At 41.1% G+C, this 14,225-nt stretch overlaps 1 protein-coding gene across 4 annotated transcripts in view; it reads left to right on the top strand.

The window, feature by feature from the left end:
• The first annotated feature begins 9,693 nt into the window (after positions 1-9,693).
• Positions 9,694-14,225, top strand: part of CC2D2A (coiled-coil and C2 domain containing 2A) — a 135,657-nt gene continuing 131,125 nt past the window's right edge. For 3 of the 4 annotated variants that reach the window (XM_032854736.1, XM_032854718.1, XM_032854749.1), the window contains exon 1: positions 9,694-9,947. The gene's annotated coding sequence lies outside the window, so the exon portion shown is untranslated. Of the gene's footprint in view, positions 9,948-13,787; positions 13,852-14,225 lie in introns of those variants that run through there. The other variant, XM_032854725.1, reaches the window with a different exon arrangement.

The raw sequence follows: 14,225 nt of genomic DNA, 5'->3' as shown, positions 1-14,225 counted from the left end.
TCATCTTTCTCTGCCCACCTCATGTTATAGAAGAGGAATTAGAGATCGACAAAAGATGAAGAAGGCGTCTCCCTCTCCCAATTATTGTGCTGAAATTTACTTACCTTTTGAGGATTTTAGCAATCTCTCCTGATACCAACATTCTGGCTCCTAAAATTCTTCTTCCTCTCACTACCCCTCTGTCCCAAGCACGGATATAAAACCTTTCCATAATTCCCCACAGCACTACAAGACTATGTTGGAACAAGTAAGAGATTTTTTAAATCTCCCCCACAAGACAGGGGAATTAGAACAGAGTAACTAAAGGCTTGTAATCAAATATGACAGCAATTGGGGCTCACAGGCCACCCTCATGAGGTTGGCCAGGCTCCTGTTGGATTGCTTCCCTGTCCTGCTCTGTTAGACATCATAGGGCAGTGTCCATCTGTCCCTACTGCCCTGGGAAATTCCTCAAGTACATCAAAATGCCTCAGAGTCCAAGCCCAAGAGAGCAGAATGGGGCTTAGTGGCAAGCGTTCCTTTGCCCTACGATCCAAATTCCATCTCTTAAATAGTGAGAACACAGGCAGCTACCAATTTACAGATGGCTCTTACTCCAGAAATCTTTTGCTAGACAGTTATTTGGAATCTGCCATGAATTTCTCAAAGCATCAATAGTGATTGAAATCAGAGACAAGTCCAAGAAAATTCTATTTATACCCTGGTCCATTTGAGAATGTTAGAAACATAGCTTTCCAATTTGACAGAAATGAGGAAGTGAGTATAGATGTTCCTGGGTACTCGTTATATCAATGTATCATCTGTACCAATATAAGAACCCAAATCCTCCCCCTACCAGGTCCTCAAGAATTCTGCATCAAGGGACAAAGCACAGGTGTCTGTACAGGCAGCTATGGCTGCAGACAGAAAAAAAAAAAAAAATTCTTGACCTGGAGTCAGTAAAAAGGTTATTCTTAAATTGAGCCTAGCAAACAGTCTATGTTTCCCAAGCATAATTAGCTTTCTGTGCATTTGAAGGAAATACATTACAATTTATGGCATCACAGAACATGAGAAAAATAGATGGATCAGTGCCCAATGAAGTAGAGCATATTTTTAATTGAAGATATTGTCAGCAACTTCTCTTGTCCATTGAGCCCAGAAGGTCTCCTTGGATAAGATCTTGTTTTGATGAAGGGTCATCTGAGCAATGATTCTTGATTATACAAATGTAAGACAAAGGACACTTATCGCCTTAGGAAATGGGGATACAACAGGATTTCCTATGACATGATGGTTGATGTCCTTTCTAAATGCCCCTTGCGTCCTTGACAACACTGAACAAATTTGCAAAGTGGCTAAGGAACCTCCCAGAGACAAAAAGAATATAGATGCTGGATTCTTTCCTGCTGAATTGCAACAATACTAAGACCTCTCTGGTGAACTTGGATGGTCCTAATTGTGTTGACAGTCCGAAGAGATACTTGAAGCCCTGGAGGGCAAATCAACATGAGGAAAAGGGGTGTGGGGACTGTGGACTGGAGACCAAATTTCATATAAAAACTCAGGTGACTGGGGGGAGTGGGGAAGGAGTGTAGTTGCTGGCCTAGTCATAGCTTGTGAGTGAGGTCTTAAACCTCTCCAGATGCAAGGAACAGTAGCAGATTGCATTGCTATAAACCATACTGGAGAAACCAGGATTTCTCAGTCTGGGTGCTACTGACATGGTGAGGGGTGGAGGGCCATCCTGTATGTTGAAAGAATGTTTAGTGGCATCCCTGGCCTCTACACACTAGTTGCCACTGATTGAAGGGAGAACAGAGGAGGCTGGTTCATTACTGCACTAAATGACCCCAAGAAGGCAGAACATTTTTGCCTTCTTGGGGTCATTTAGTGCAGTAATGAACCAGCCTCCTCTGTTCTCCCTCCACTGGCATTTGGATGCAGGACTGCCTCTTGAATGGAGTAAGCCCTTCAAGATTTATGAACAATTCTAAGTGAAATTGAGACTTCAAGGGGGACACACTGCATGTCCCGCTGATAAAGGCAAGAACGTTTTTGAGCAACTAATTAGAAAACGGAAGCATTGTGATGATATTTATATCCTAAGCTGGTGAAGCAGGTCATAGCAGTGAGACACTTTTAAGGAAAGTAGCTGGAGAGAGAGAGAATATTGGGCGGAAATAACCTTTTTGACAAGAAAAAAATAGAAGAATTCACAATTCATATTAAAAGCAGCGGTTTTCTCTGATATGTAAGAGCGTATCCAATTATTTCAAGTTATGACATGAAACTCTAAATAAAATGAATCTTATAGCATTTTATTCTCAATAGCTCAGACAACTCTCTTAGGAAGGGAGAATATTTTGAAAAGAAGAAATGAGGAGAAAGTCACTGCAATTCAAAACAACTTGAAAATCATAGCCTTGGAGGAAGAAAATTAAATGCTTTAATATCTATAAAATAAAAATAGACTACAAACCAATATATCTGAATCAATAAGTGTTTCTCTCCACTAACTGTAGAAACAAGAGGTTCAAATTTGCTGGAGTTCAAGTTGTATTTCAGGGGAGATGTATATAATTCAGTCAATTGGAAAATATGGATCAAATGTTGAAGAGCATGGTTTTATATCATTTATGATTCAGAGGTGATTCTTTACCTTCCAGGCTGAGCTTCATTTTAGTGATGTGTTTTCCCTTGTGACATATTTTTCTTTCATGGAGAAAGTATCAGCTACAATCAAAAATATTATAAAATTCCAAGAACTGAGTGTGAATGACACATTTGTCTAAAACTGAACTTGTGTTTCACCCATTCGGGTGTGAAAACCATATTTTAACTATTTACTGACCTAAATAATGGGCCATGGCAGCTTTCTTCCAAAAAGAACATAGCATGATAGTTTCATCTCAGTTCTATGATTTTTTCATGTTTATTCTAATGTTCTAATCTCCCAAAGAGGATTCCAATGCACCATACTTTAGTGGCATATCCTTTAAGGCATTGAATATATTTACCTATTTTTCTTAGGTATACAGGTAAAACTTATATCCTTCAGGGTCCTATGTAAAAAAGTAAATAAATAATGACAATATTTCATTTGTTCATTCATTCATTTCTTCACCCATCTAAAGATCTGACTGCTGAGTTACTATTGCTGTGTAACAAATGACCCCAAAATGCAGCAACTTAAAAAGATCATTTTATTATGCACATAAGATTCTGAAAGTCAGCAATTTGAACAGCACACCTTATTCACTAGTCTCTACTCCACAATATCTGATGCCTCAGTTGAGAAAAGTCGAACTCCCCCTAGAGGTGACTCAACATCCAGGAGCTGGAAACATCCAAAGGCTTCTAATAAACATGTCTGGGCCTTGGTCAGGATGACTCGATGACCAGAACTGCCAAACAGAGTGTGTGCACCTCGCCTTTCCATGTTGCCTGGCTCCCTCATGGTGTGCTGGCTTCACAGTAGTCACACTTATACAGCAACTCAAGACTCTGAGCATTAAAGTTCTAGCAAACAACATAGAAACCGCAGCATCTTTTGTGACTCAGCCCCAGATATCAACCAGCAAGACAGCATCATTTGCACAATATCTAATTGTCAATGAGGTTATAAGTCTACTCAGATACAAAGGGAAGGAAAATAAACTCCAATTCTCAATGAGAGAAACATCAAAAAACTTGGAGGTTTTGTTTTAAAACAACCACAAAGGCAAAACCAACATAGAGCATGGGATTTTACTACTTAAAGTTATAAAAAAAAGATGTAACTACATCTTTTATGTCATTATATATACTATATATAGTTATATATACTACTCTATATGGTGGAGCTTAAAAATAATAAAGAATATTTTTGAAAATCCTCATGCTGATTAATTTAAAAACAAAGAAAAGAACAATCCCCTAAAAATGTACAATACTAAAACTGAAAGGAGAAGAAATTTAAAACCTGAATGGGTTTATACGCATCAAAGAAATAGAATCACGGGTCACAAATTGAGCTACAACCACCCCTACTGTCCACAAATCCTTTATTCTCCAAAGAGGATATATGACTAACCAATCAACTCAATGAATTACAGAGCTCAATATCACTACTCATAAGGAAATGTGAATTAAAACCACAGTATGATACCACTTCATACCTACTAGAATGACTGTCATCAAAAAAGTGGAAAATAACAAGTGTTGGCAAGGATGTGCAGAAATTGCACATGACTGATAGACCATAAAACAGCTCAGCCACTGTGGAAGACAGTGGCAGTTCTTTAAAAAGGTAACAAAGAATTACCATGTGACTCAACAATTCTACTCATTAGGGTCTACCCGAATGAATTGAAAACAAACTTGGAAAGACATTTGTATATGACTGTTCATTGCAACACTATCCATACTAAATGGATGGTAGAAACAAGCCAAGTGTCCATCAGCAGATAAAAGCATAAACTCAATGTCATATATCTATACAATGGATTATTCAGCTTCAAAAAGAAATGATGTGCTGACACCTGCTACAACATGGATAAACCTTGAAAACATTATAGTAAGTGACTTAAGCCAAACACAAAAGGACAATTGTTGTGGGATTCCATTTGTATGAAATAACTAGCATAGGCAAATTTATAAAGACAGAGAGTAGAGATTAGAGGTTGCCAGGAGCTGGATTAGATTACCAGAGGGAGAAATACAGAGTTATTGTTTAATGGGTACAGAGTTTCTATTTTGGGGTGGAGAAAAAGTTTTGGAAAGAGATAGTAGTAACGGTTGTTCAATGCTGTGAATATAACTAATGCCTCTCAATTATACACTTAAAAATGGCTAAAATACATTTGAAAATTACTAAGAAAGTAGATCTTAAAAGTTCTCATTGCAAGAAAAAAATGTAACTATGTGAGGTGGCGGGTGTTAATTGGACTTATTGTGGCAATCACTTTGCAATGTATACAAATACCAAATCATTATGTTGCACACCTATAGCTAATGCAACTTTATATGTGAAGTATGTCCGAGAATAACTGAGCAAATAACTAAAGCAACAAATCTTATGCTATATGTATTTTAATACAATAAAAAACTGTCCAGATCCAAATGGTTTTATAAACAAGTTTACAGAATAGATCGTGTGTGTATGTGTGTGTGACAGAGAAAAACAGATACAAAGACAAACACAGAAAGGCAGAGGGATAGAAAGACAGAAGGACAGAGAGATTAGTCTGCTTTTTTTGAGATTCAAATATCCTTTATACTAAAATAAAACAAGGACAATACAAGAAAAGAGAAAAAACAATTGCACAATTTCATTGACAAACACAAGGGCAAAACAACAATCCAAATATTGGTAACTAAATTCAAGAATTAATTTTTAATTATCTTGACCAAGTTTAGTATATCCCAGAAATGCAAGAAAAGTTTGGCATTCAAAAGCCTGTTAATGTAATTCACCACATTAAAAGATGAAAGAAGAAAAATCATATTTGATTATCTCAAAAGATGCAGGAATAAAAGCTTATGATATGATTCAACACTTGTTCTTGATTAAAAACTCTAACCAGCTCGGAACACTTAACCTAAAAGAATGAGATTTTTGCATTTTTATTTAAGACAAATCTGCTAGATTCATTTATTTTTCTTGCATAAGAAATTTTGTAAAAAATGTTTTTGAATTATGCTTTTTAATAATTTCAGAACATTTTGACATATGTAATTCTTAGGAACTGGTTTCATTTAGCTAAATGTTAAAATATCAGCAAAGTCATTATCAGAAGGTTAATTAGCACAAGGGTGGTGAATAGATCCTCTCTCTTCTGACAGTTGATCTCTTCAAATAGGTGATCTCATACAATAAATATCTGCTTTAGACTGAACTGTGTCCTCCCCACCAAAACTCACATGTAGATGCCCTAACCCTCAATGTAACTTGTTTTGGAGACCGGGATTTGAAGAGGTCATTAAGATTAAATGGGGTCAGATGAGTGGAGTCCTAACCCAATAGGATCAGTGGTCTTATAAGAAGAGGAAGAGAGGGTGCCTGGGTGGCTCAATTGGTTAAGCAACCACCTTCAGCTCAGGTCATGATCCTGGAGTCCTAGGATCAAGTCCCACATTGGGCTCCCTGCTCGGCAGGGAGTCTGCTTCTCCTGCTGACCTCTATCCTCTCATGCTCTCTCTCTCTCAAATTAATAATAAAATCTTTAAAAGAAAAAAAAGAGGAAGAGTTTGCTGTCTCCATCTGAACACACCAAGGAAAAGCTGTGTGAAGACACACCAAGAAGGTGCCCATCTACAACCCAGGAACAGAGCTCTCACCAGAGACTGATGCACTGGCACCTTGATCTTGGGCTTCCCAGCCTACAGTATGATGTTAGAGCATAGAGCTAACAGTATTATGTTAAAGTAGGCTGAGCTAAGACAACACCACCTGCATTTCTATTTTTGCATTTAACAAGACTTAGAGCATTTACTGTACACCAGAACTTGACAAATAGTACCTTAATGATTCTCAAAATAACCCTCTAGAGCAGTTGCAACTATTAACCTCATTTTACAGATGAGGAAACTGAAACCTGGGAGAGTTAAGGAAGTTGACTAAGACCCCTCACTTCAGATCCAGCACTCACCTCCACCCTCCCTGCTCTTCTCCTGAGGCTCACCTCCTCAGAGCTCCTCCGTGTCCTCCATTCACTCATTTTCCCCCTCTCTCACTCCACACTTCAACTTTCTAAATCTCTCTTTTACATCATGACTTCTCTTTCCAGTTCTGTCACAGGGAGTCTGACTCATCCTTTTAAAAAAAAATCACGACTAGGGTGCCTGGGTGGCTCTGTTGGTTAAGCATCTGATGTGGTTTCAGCTCAGGTCATGATCTCAGGGTTGTGAGATCAAGCACTGAGGTGGGTTCCATGCTCAATGTGGAACCTGCTTGAGATACTTTCCCCTCCTTCCCGCTCTGCTCCTCCTCCTGCTCTCTCTCTCTCTCTCTCTCTCTCTCTGTCTCGAATAAATAAATAAATAAAATCTGACTTTGTTAATCACTTCTAAATGCTCTAGCTGATTCTTTCTCAATTTGCCTCATCTGATCTTATCTCACTCTTCTTTCATATTTTCAAAGCCTTCCTTTAAGTTCTTTTATGATCATTGTTTTCAAATATTATCCATCTGATTATTTGATTATCATTAGTTCTTGTATATCTAATTATGCCTCTCATTGTGGATTCTTGGTTATTTCCTGCTGTGTTGGCTAATTCTGGATTGTGAACTCATCTTCAGCAAGGTTTATCTATGGCTGTCCTGAACTAACTACTTGAAGGTGTAATCCTCCAGGAAAGTTTTGTATGTGCTCTTGCCCACACCCCCACAGGGACGCAGTAGCCTGAGACCACCTTTAAAATTTGTCACTTAGGGGATTCCTAAACAGGACCAGAAGCATAAATAAGACAAACCAGCATAGTGTAAACCAATGGTTGTGAGTTCTCTGGAGAATATTTTTCCCACCACAAGCAAAGCATAAACTGAGACTGCTTTTGGTGTTGTCTCCTTGTATGAGCCCTAGTTAACAAATAGTTTATTTTTATTTTATTTTATTTTTTGTTTCTTTCAAATAGGTTCCATGCCCAACACAGGGCTTGAATGCATGACCCTGAAATCAAGACCTGAGACCAAGAGTCAGATGCTCTACAAACTGAGCCACCCAAGTACCCCAATATTCTATTTTAATCTAAAGACATATTCTTTTACCTCTGAGAGTTTTTCTTGTATTAGTTCTTCGATAACTCCTACCTTCTTATTTTCTCAGTTATCTCTTTCTATAACTACAAATGTGGAATTTCTTAAAGCACCTGGGTGGCTCAATGGGTTGGACATCTGACTCTTGTTTTCAGCTCAGGTCATGATCTCAGGGTTGTGAGATAGAGCCTCATGTCAAGCCCTGCTTGGGGCTCTGTGCTCAACAAGGAGTCTGCTTCCCCTCTCCCTCTCCCTCTGCTTCTCCTCTCGCTCACACACTCTCTCCCTAAAATAAATAAATAAATCTTTTTTTTTTTTTTTTAATGTGGAATATCTTAACCTGAGGTCCCCTCATTTTCTCTGTAATGCTTTTTTGTAAGGGCAATATGATAGTTTTTCATTGGAAAACCCAAAAATGTCAACATCTGGATTCTTTTCTTTGTGACCATTCTGTTTCTTCAGAAAACAATTTTCCATGTTTTCCAGTTTGGTGCTGGTGAAGGAGGGACAGGGAGAGGCAAAGGTGCATGTCTGGTTCCTTCAGTTCTGTGAGAAGGAAAGAGCCCTGCACACCTCTCCATTTCCTACCCATTTTTCTGCCCTGAGGCACACCCACCCTCTGCTGTACCTCGGAACTTGAGACCAGAGTGTCTCTGGCTCAACTTTCCTAGAGAAGTAGCCTCTAAACCTCCAGTCTCCTCTGGGGGGAAGTGGTACAAAAAGGGAGAGTAGGGAGCATGGACATATTTCTCAGGCTGCCAGGAGTAAGGGAGGGTCCTGAGGATCTAGCCCCTCCATATACATACAGCCTTTCACACCTTCTTGCATTTTCAGCCCCCACTTGCCTTGTTATCTGACTATATTCATTTCCTGGGGAGGTCATAATAAAGTACCATATACGTTGTGAGAAATGTGTTGTCTTACAATCATGGAAACAAGAGGTAAGAAATAAGGTGTTAAAAAATACAGTAAAATATAATATAATATAAGAAGGAAATCAGGTATTGGCAGGATTTGTTCCCTCTGAGGGCTGTGAGGTGGAATCTATTCTAGGCCCCTCTGCCAGCTTCTGATGGCTTCAGGCTTTCCTTGGCTTGTAAATGCTGTTCTCCCTGGATCTTCACATCATCTTCCCCATGTGCATGTGTCTCTGTCCCCAAATTTTCCCTTTTTATAAGAACACAGATTGGATCACAGTCCACCCTACTGACCTCTTTTAAATCAATTGCCTCTGTCAAGATCCTCTCTCCAAATAAGGTCACGTTCTGAGGTCCTGGGGTTAGGACTCCAATGTATCTTTTTTTGGAGGGACCCAATTCCACCCATCACACCACTGAGCCAAATCCTCTCCGGAATCCTGCAGAATGGATGGGCTCATTGCCACATTCTTATGCTTCCTTGCCCCCTCCCCACCATACACAGACACACAGACAAAGACACACAGATACACTCACACATACACACACAGATACACACATGGGTGCACTTACACACACACATTAGAGAGCTTAGAGTGTGGGTTTCCTTGGTCTATCATTCCATTAGTCTTCCATCTGCTTTGCCTCTTTTCCCATTACCTTTGCTTTTTTTAGCCATACTATTTATATCCTCTTTCAGCAATTTCAGTGGGATTCCAAGAATAAGCAAAGATTAACCCAGTACATTCAGCCTCCACATGTAACTGGAAAACACTCCCGTGCCACACTCACTGGTGCCCGGCAGCACTGCTACAAAACCTTTCTGCAGATAAGCCAGACACACAGCCCTGTGACTGTGTGACCTTGAATGAATCTAAACCGCCTGACTCTGAGCATCGCCTTCTTTCACCAGAAATGCCCTGTGACCCTGATGACAGGACGGAGGGCATGGCTTCTAAAGCTTTTCTTAGTTTCTTATCAGCTGCCCAGGCTGACTCTTCTTTGTCCTTCTTCTGCCGGCTGTGCTCCTCTATTCACCCAGTATGTTTATACTCCACTACTGGAAGCAACCTGTCTCTTTAAAAGAAAAAAAAAGAAAAGCCACCCAGTGACCTCCCTTAGGAACGTGTTGCTAAGCGGGTGTTTTGTCTCCCAGATGGCTGCAGCCTCCCAGGGAGCAGCCCCAGGTCCGCCCCAACATCCAGCCTTTCCCTTTGGATTCTTTTAGAAGATTCAACAGTAGGACTCGTCTCTCCACTTTCCCTTTCACCCCAGAAAGCGGAATCTGCAAAGTGCTTTGTAAAGTTCCTTAAGGTAATCCCTTCTTGCGGGAGAGGGCTGCGGCAATGGTGTCCCGCCTCCAGTGACGGGCTTGGAGTTCAGCCTCTCCCCTCGGCACCCTGAACGGATGTAATGAATTGTAAGTGTAGGGGTTCTCATCACTGTGATTTACGTTTTACTTTCTGGAATTGAATCATAGAGCATTACTCGGGCTGCTTTGATTTGAGCGGCTGTCTGGTGTCTGGTTTGCAGGAAATGGAAGTCTGACTCATCCCTGCCCCTGGGTGGAATTCCTCCCAGATGGTCGCTCTGCTTCAGTCCTGGGACTTTCATGCCGTCCAGTTGCATTCTGGTCTCCCGGAAACATTTGCTGCCTGTTGCATTTCTGAGTCTTTCAGTTCAAATTGATTCAAGGGGCAAAGTTCTAATTATTGCAAACTTCATTCTGCTTGTCATTAGGCAGAGAAAGAGCCATTACAGGCAAAGGGAAGGGGATCACCACTCCAAAAAACCACAAGGAAATCTGCTAGCTGTTATTTATACTGCCAGTTTGCCTTCTTTGTAGAGAGGGGCTGTGGAAAGCTAATAAAGTCTCATGGGAAAGACATGTCTGTTACTGGATTTTCATATAACCTCTTCTGCAGACAAATTCAGCTCCAGAATGAAATATCTCTCTATGTCTGTCTCCTAGAGCGCACTTAAAGAGTCATTCATGACAACATTTACCGAGCATGAACAATGCACCAGGCAAAGTGCTATAGTTCAGAATGTATAGAAATGCAAAAGACCGGGTCAGAAGCTCAGAGTTTACTTGGAAGACAGACCTATAAACAGATGGGGTAAGCGCCATCAGATATTTATAAAAGAGTTGAACATGCTTGAAGCACAGTGAACTACTCCCAGGGAGGGCCTGGGAGCCCTTAGTTCATCACATAAATGCATGGGGCATAGGCCACAGAGCGTAGCTCAAGTGTGGCATTTAAACATACCCTTCCAGGGTAATATGTGTTATGTTAAGCTGATTAAATGATTCTATAAAGCTATATGTCACTAACCTTATACAAAGGGAAGTGGTGGCTGGACTACCTTGTAGAATATGATTATGAATTTAGAAGGGGTGTGTGTAGCACCTGCCAGGTTTCCAGACTACATCCCTAACAGACTAGGACAGAACAAACTAAGCTCAGTACACAGAGAGGAAATGCCTGTGGGCATATGGGGCTGGGGTGAGGGGTGTTTCAGAAGCACCAATGAGAAGGGAAACATCCCTGGGCTCAGCTGAGGGGGGAAAGTGAGGACCTTGGGTTTTGGAGCCAGGAGGTTGAAAGTAGGAACCAAAGATAGTAATGAGGAATGCCACCTCTGTTCTTTCTTATGATTCCCTTTCTGTCCTCTAAGCTCTTTTTTCATCTCCACTTCTATCTTCTACTTTCCCTCTATAACATCACCTTTTCTTAATAATAACACTTGCCAATCTCAAGATCCTGGTCCATGCTAGGTATTTTACCCACACACTCTTATCATCTAGTCCTTCTAGAATAATCAGGAGGTAAGAATCAGCCTCTCAAGTTTATAGGAGAAGAAATGTATCTAGGAGATGTGAATGCATTGCCTTGAGATCACCCAGCTGATAAATAGAGCTGGAATGGGAACCCAGGTTCATATAATGTTTTACAAAGGTCTCAGTATTTCTATACACCCATGTTCACACTGTTTTGGAATAGGACACTCATACTATGTTATTCTTTAAGCAGCTCAAGGTGAGATGTAGCGCATCTCATATAATACATTTTCATTCTTTTCCCTGCATCCTATAGAATTTGTTACAGGGTCCTCCGGTTATGACCCTGATCCACTCATGACCCTCAGAGACCGTCCATTTGTTTGGATGAAGGTATCAGTACTTCTCTAGAAAAATGTCTTTGGGTTTCTGCACTAAGTTAAATAAATCATTGACCTGAAGGAGCCAAAGCCCTTTCTCACTGGGAAAATACCCTGGAGTTTTCAGCTGTATATATTTCCAGAAGAGTGGACTAGCATACACTAGCCCCTGATAGCTTTATAAAACCAGGAGTAACCAGGGAGACAGAGGGGTAGAGTGGCATGGGGAGCACTGTGGAATCACCAAGTCCTGGGGTCACATTCCGAATGTGACATGCAATGACCATAACCTTGGACAAAGCATGTAACTTGCCAGAGGCTAACCTCAGGGGAAGCTTTTGTCCCTCACATGGGAACAGAACAGTCGTAAGGTCTGGGGGTATCGTCCATCTGGAGATAGCACGAAGTGAGTTTGCAGTAAACCATGGCTCTTATTTTGATGATGCCAATAGGAATATACTAACACGTGCTCAATGCATTTGGTGATGACAGGCTGCATATTAAAGTCAGGCGGTATTGATTGATTGATCTTTTCTTAGGAACCGTGCTCATGAAAAATAATTTTTTTTAAATATTTTATTTATTTATTTTACACAGAGAGAGAGAGATCACAAGTAGGCAGAAAGGCAGGCAGAGAGAGAGGGTTCGGGAAGCAGGCTCCCTGCTGAGCAGAGAACCCGATGCGGGGCTCGATCCTAGGACCCTGAGATCATGACCTGAGCCGAAGGCAGAGGCTCAACCCACTGAACCACCCAGGCGCCCCGAAAAATAAATTTTGATGTCAGTTGATTTCCTGAGAAACTCATTCAAAGGTAATGATCAGGAAAGAATGAGGAGAAAAAAAATCAACTCCGTTACATTTTTCACTTTTACTTCTGTTTGTTTCGTATCTAATTTTTTTGTGTGTATTTATTGAGAATGAATCTTTCTTTCCTAAAATACATCACAGTTGTTTTTTTCCAGCTCATAATTACCAGAGTTGTTCACTAGAGAGTTTTGTGTCCTTCGGCGTTCTGTTCTTGTTTTCTGCCCCTTGTTCAGTCGGGATCACCTCCTCTGTCCTTTTATTTTCTGAGCTGCTGTCATCAGCTTCCTTCTGCCATTTCTGGGAGCCTATGAGGAGGTCTGGAAGGGATACCTCAGATTTTCAGAAGCGTTGTGTCCCTTGAATATGCTAATTCCCCATCAGGGTCAGGGCAACCTTGAACACCTCAGATGAGCTGCTTAAATGACAGGATCCAGCTGAGATTCGGATCCTGGGATATTAGGAAGGGCTTATGATTCATCAGCCCCAGCCGTTCTCCCCTGTGTTCTCCCCCGTGTTCTCCCATTTGATCCTCCTGGCAGCCCGGAGAGGACAGTGAAGATTTAAAGGGGCTCCAGAAGGTGGCCACAGGAGACACCTCCAATAAATAGTGATTCAGTCATTCATTTGAAACACATTTATTGAATGTCTACTGTGTGCCATACTCTTAGGTTCTGGGCATAAACAATGAACAAATGTCCCCGCCCTCGTGCAGCTTATATTCTAACAGGAATGGACAGACAATAACAAATAAATATGTAGAGTGGTGATAAATATTATGGAAAAAGAAATCATTATAAGGTAGTTAGGGAGTCCCAGGAGGGTGAGGGAGGCAGGTTATCATTGTATTATGAGTTTTCTGGGAGGCCTTCTCTGAAGGGTCTCTGTAAGGTCCTGAAGGAATTAAAAGAGACAAAGAGCTGTGCGGTTATCTTGGGCAAGAGAGTTTTAGGCAGAGGAAACAGCAAGTACAAAGCCCCTGAGGCCACAGGAGTCAAATGCAGATCATACAGAGAGAGCCATGTAGGCAACTGAAAGGGTTTGGAATTTTACTCTGTTGAAAAAAAGAAGTCATTGGATTTTGAGCACAGGAAGGACATAATTGCACTGGAATTTTAAACAATTCACTCGCTTCGAAGAACAAGCTGTAGAGGAGCAAGGTGGGAAGCAGAGAAATTAGGAGGGTCTTAGAAGAAGCCATGTGAGAGACAGCGGTGCCTGACCAGGATGAGAGCAGTAGAGTGCTTAGAGGTGGATTGTGGTGCTTAGAAGTGCTTAGAGGTTCTCAGAGATTGTTCTCAATGTAACTTGAAGGCAAAGCTGGCAGGATGTCCATGGATTGCATGTAGTGTGTCGTGTGAGAGTCACAGAGGAGTCAAGGACTCCGGGGCTTCTGGCTTAAGACGAGTGAGTTCTGTCTATTGCAACAAGGAAGGTTGTAGCACAAGCGGAGTAGGGGGTCATGATATGGAGCTTCACCTGGGGCATGTTAGGCCAAGTGAAGGTATCCATCAAGCATCTAGATATTTGAGTCTGAAGCTCTGGGTGGGGAGTATCAGTAGACGGGCAGCATTTAAAGCCAAGAGACAGAGTAAGACCACTAGGAGATGAGTAGGGCAAAGCAG

This window comes from Lontra canadensis, unplaced genomic scaffold (assembly GCF_010015895.1).
Source record: "Lontra canadensis isolate GAN:19392208 unplaced genomic scaffold, GSC_riverotter_1.0 scaffold1, whole genome shotgun sequence".
NCBI lineage: Eukaryota > Metazoa > Chordata > Mammalia > Carnivora > Mustelidae > Lontra > Lontra canadensis.
Note: the sequence above shows the minus strand (reverse complement) of the source record. Positions and strands in the feature narration are given on the sequence as shown.